The sequence below is a fragment of the Rhinopithecus bieti genome, unplaced genomic scaffold (genome assembly GCF_001698545.2).
Source record: "Rhinopithecus bieti isolate Rb0 unplaced genomic scaffold, ASM169854v2 scaffold_83884, whole genome shotgun sequence".
Lineage (NCBI taxonomy): Eukaryota > Metazoa > Chordata > Mammalia > Primates > Cercopithecidae > Rhinopithecus > Rhinopithecus bieti.
Window position 1 is genome coordinate 1 of NW_016830559.1, and position 5,175 is coordinate 5,175.

At 40.7% G+C, this 5,175-nt stretch overlaps 1 long non-coding RNA gene across 1 annotated transcript; it reads left to right on the forward strand.

Moving 5' to 3' along the window:
- The first annotated feature begins 406 nt into the window (after positions 1–406).
- On the forward strand, positions 407–2,664 carry LOC108524487 (uncharacterized). The gene is made up of 2 exons (XR_001884062.1): positions 407–489; positions 1,864–2,664. It is a non-coding gene; the product is annotated as an uncharacterized LOC108524487 (long non-coding RNA).
- The last annotated feature ends 2,511 nt before the right edge of the window (positions 2,665–5,175 follow it).

Consider the following 5,175-nt stretch of genomic DNA (forward strand, 5'->3'; position numbering starts at 1 on the left):
TGGCCACCCCGAATGACACGCTCCGCTTTATTTTATACAGTCGTTTGTGGAATGTTACCAAGTCACAAGACACATTGTTGTTTTCTGACCTTTCCCTGACTTTCTGGATTTTCAAGATGTTTACACATAAACAAGCCCCAGGGTCTGCTGTTTGCAGCTGGCTCCTTTGTCCTCCCTGTTTGCAGGGAAGGAACGCCCTGCTTCGTTTGCAAGAGCAGGACTTATCGGGAATGTCTTGTTTGCGAGCACGTAGTCCTCTACAATAGAGCCTTCAGATTATTTATCCTTAATATTATTATCCCCACATGTGCTCATGAACAAGCCTCTCAGATCTTCTGCTCCTGTCTTGTGATGGTAGCATGTTCCTGCTTCTGGTGGTGCTAAACCCTGGGCAATCATCTCTCCTAGGAACAGCTGTTCTTCATGAGTGACTGTTGTGAAACCAACAGGATGGCCTGTTTTCTATTTATACCTAAGAGTGGGCATAAAGTAAGCATTTGTAAGATTTTACTGAAAGTATTGGAGTGTAAGAAGGAAAATGCTACACTGAATATAATTATAACTATTCAGGCACAGACCAATTCCAGAGTCTCTTACCAAGTTGACTCTCCTGTCTGTCTTCCTTTTCTGCCTTCACTTGGCTTCAGACAGCTCACCTTCCAACCACTGGAAGTGTTTATAGCATCTCCACATCTCTCCACAAGGTGGAGATCAAGGCCAAATATTTCACCAGCCCCAGGTACTAGAAGGAGTATTTATTTCTTCATTCATAATCAATGTAAGGCCTGCCTTCTAGGTCTTTATTTCATATTCATACATTGAATCTGACAGTGACAACATATTACCTTTGGAGAAAATTCTGTCTATGCCTAAAGCAGTGTGGTCTAGCTTTATGGTTTGATTAAAGACAATCACACAATATCCAATATATTTCCTACATCACGTGTAGGCCATCAACAGTTGGATCAAGGTCTGGCTATGTCAAGTCCAACACAGCTCCTAGGCATCAAATGGTCATGAACTCTGGAGGTTCACTCTCACTCAGGGCACCTGTCTTAAACAGTTTTCTGTTGCTTGTAACAAAATATCTGAAAACTGATTTTAAAAATAAAGTTTATTTCTTACAGTTCTGGAGGCTGAGAAGTTCAAGATTGAGGGGCCACATCTGGTGAGGGCCTTCTTGATGGTAGAAACTCTCTGCAGTCCTGAGGTAGCAGAGGGTATCACATGGCAAGGGGACTAAGTATGCTAACATGCTAGCTTAGGTCGCTTTTTATCTTCTTATAAAGCCACCAGTTCTATTTCCATGATAATCCGTCAGTGGATTAATCAATTCACAAGGGCAGAACCCTCATGTTCCAATCACTTGTTAAAGGCCATACCTCTGAATATTGCCATATTGGAGATAAAGTTTCAACATAAGATTTAGAGGGAATATTCAAACCATAGCATTTCCTTTCTGTGTATTTGTGTGCACATATGTACACGTTTGTAGAGACACAGAGAGAGAGGACTAGAGAGGCAGAGAACGCATATATACACCTGTACATTAAATCCACCTATGTACACATATATGAAGTTGTAAAAATGGAACCATAGTACATATCCTCCTCTATAAATTTCTCCACTTAATATAACGTGAACATGTTTGTAGGTTCTTTTTTACACAGTTACTTCTTTATATAGTATTCCATTGTGTGAATAAAGCATAATTTATTTAGCAAATCCTTGTTCATATATATTGGGACAGTTTCCAAAATTTGATTATTATGAACAATGCCACCAAGAACATTGTCATACACATATACATGAATTTCAATAGGGTGACCTGTTAATTCAAATATTTATTTCTTATCTTTCCAGGTAAAATATTGGGTAGGTCCTTTGGAGTTCTAGACTAAGTTTGAGATTACAGAAGATGTGCTCAACATCCTCCTTTGACCTGGTCCCAGTTTCACCATATTCAATAGATGCTTTATAGTCTCTGGTAAGGAGGTGTACAATTCTCTGATTTTATTACAGTTTTTAGGGAATTTTATTTTGTTCATTGCAACAAGAAAATTACATAAATAGGTAACAGCTCCACTCAAAACTGTGTTTTAAATGAACAAAATATTGGACTTTGTGAAAAAATGTGGTACTTTTTATTTCTGTAATTATTGGCTAGCAATCTTATTTTACTAAATCTATACTGACAAATTTAATTTGGTCCATTTGTTTGAGTTTAAAGATTATTTCATACTCTCCCCAGTGAAACAGTCATGGGCCATTGCTATCCTAGCAGCTTCCCTCAAGAACGATGAGATAGTCTTCTTTTCCCTCTAGAACATAAATTTCAGTGGCAGGCAAAACTATTTTAGCATCAATATGGTCACGTCTTCCATCATACGTTTTTCCTCCCTACTAAATTGAAAGTTTCTCTAAGTTACCATAGCCACTCACAAGTTTTTCTCTACCTAACTGAAGTTGCCATCTTCTGCTGATCATTAGGACATTAACTTTTAGAATCATTTCTGTTTTAGCCTCTTATTTTGAAGGCAGCCTTTTAATTTCCTCAGATAAATTGCAATGGAACGAAAATTTGTTCTCTTTTTACATATGTACACTTTTATAAGAGATGTAATGTTTATAGATAAAATGTTTAATTAATGCAAAACCATGCCTGTAACAGTGTGAAGGTTATAAAGATTAATAATAGTATAAATATCCATGTACCAATCACACAGAATAAATCTAGTCAGATACAGTTTTTGTAAGGACAGAAAAGAAAATAGATCTAAAGAAGTAAATAAGATAAATCATTGCATAGTCCTTTACAGTTTAACAAAGGTTATTTAGATAGGACTCGCTCCATACTTATTCGATTCTCCATTTTCCACTGAATTTCCTTTCCAAACAATGTACAGTATTCTCAATATCTATCAAAACTCCATAAAAGTTATGATTCCCAATTTATTCAGACTGGCCACTAAGATGTTTTCTCCCAAGCATCACATTATTGAACCAAGCCACTAAAGACTTGGACTGTGACACAGTTTTCATTCTGAGAACTATATACATCAGTGTAATTACCCTCACCTCCCATTTACTACCCTATAAGGGGAATCCCTATGGCCTTAGGCTTATACACACATCTAGGAGCTCTAAGGACCAGGAAAAGTTAAAAATGAACCACTCAATAAGGTAGCTCTTCAGACCCTTCAGTGCCTACCACGATGGGGAACAATTCCACAGGAAATGGATTAGGCAGAGTCATCCCAAACCTAATCTGTCTCTACTGGCTACAAATAAACTGTGGAGTTCCAACCCACACTAACCAGCCAGCCATACCCCGGGCTTTCATTCTCATAAAAGACTAAACTACTATAAACCCAAAATAAAATTCTAAGGCCCCCGCCAACCGTCTGAATGGATATCCTCCTCTGCCAGGGCACTCTAAAATTTAACCTGAAAAACTGGTTCAGGATATGACAGAAAGTAAGGGGGTCGGACCTGCCTCATTATACCCTCCAACATTAGCATAAACACAGACCTTAAATATGATAAGAAATATTCTAATGTATTCTCTCTGAAGCTGGGCTCCATCAGGATGATGAAACTTTGGTGTCTACAATCTCTTACTATAACCCAGACATTACATTTTATTGATAATAACTCAACCAGTTGCCAATCAGAAAATTTTCAAATCTACCTATAAATTGAAAGCATCCCCCGCTTCCAGTTGTCCCGCCTTTCTGGACTGAATTGATGTGTATCTTAAATGTATTTAAATGTCTCATGTCTCCCAAAAATGTATAAAATCAAGCTGCACCCCAACCACCTTGGGCACATGTTCTCAGGATATCCTGAGGGCTGTGTCACAGGCCATAGTCACTCATATTTGTCTCAGAATAAATCTTTTCAAATATTTTACAGAGTTTCACTCTTTTCCTCCACACTGTGTCCCCACTCACCACAAAAGCACAATCCCTCAGCTGTTACCGGAAGGTTCCCCCAATTCCCAGATGGAAAGAGGCCAGGAGAGACCAAAATTTCAGCTAATTTGTTAGTTCTCACCCTTCTGCCCCCATCCCGACCTCTGCCCTATTGGTTGTAAGGCAAATTTTTGTTTGTTTGTTTGTTTTCCTTGTCAGCCTCCTAGAAACCCTGCCCGCTGCCTAGACAGAACCTATCTATCAAGACAAGGGAATTGCAATGCAGAAAGAGTAATTCATGCAGAGAATCTGTGTGGGACACTGGAGTTTTATTATTACTCAAATCTGTCTCCGCAAGCCTTCCCTGGATTCAGAGTTTTTAAGGATAATTTGGTGGGGAGAGGCTCGGGAAGTGGGGGGTGCTGATTGGTTGGATTGGAGATGGAATCATAGGGGGTAAAAGTGATTTTCTATTGCTATCTTCTGTTCTTGGGTGAAATCGCAGAACTGGTTGAGCCAGATTACCTGACTCAATCTAGTTGAGCCAGATTAGCAGACCTGGAGTGCAGGGTCTGCAAAATATCTCAAACACTGATGTTAGATTTTGCAGTAGTGATGTTATTTCCAGGAGCAATTTGAGGAGGTTCAGACACTTGCAGCCAGAGGCTGCATGGCCCCAAACCATAATTTCCAATCTTGTAGCTAGTTTGTTAGTCCTACAAAGACAGACTCAGACTGGTCTCCAGGCAAGAAGGGGTGATTTGTTTTGTTTTCTTTCCCCTTTGGGAAAGGGCTACTGATTTGTTTTTCTAAGACCACCAGAGCGGGCAGAAAAGAACCAGCGAGTAGGCAAGGCTAGGAGCAAAACTACAAATTTATTTTTTGGTCACCTAGCTTTAGGGAAGAAGGTGTGGAGGCTGAGGTCTGTCGGCCTCTGGCAAAGGAGGCCGAGAGAGATGCCCGGTGGAGCTCTCGGGCGGAGTTCCTGCAGTCCCGACAGCAGTGGGGGCTGAGGAAGTGCGCGCAGCACACTCGCTGGGAGTGGCTTTTCTAGGAGTGGGAGGGCAATAGGCGGGACACGGGAGTGTCGGGGGGCATTCTGTAGGTGCGACCAGGTAAATCTTGGTCTCTTCGGATTGACGTCACTTGGCGCATGCCCGGTTGATCTGCACCTTCCCGGGCGCCGGCTGCATTTTTGCACGCATGGGAAAAGTTGGTGATGAAGAACACGGAAGTGCGCCATCTTGCCTCCGTTCATCCA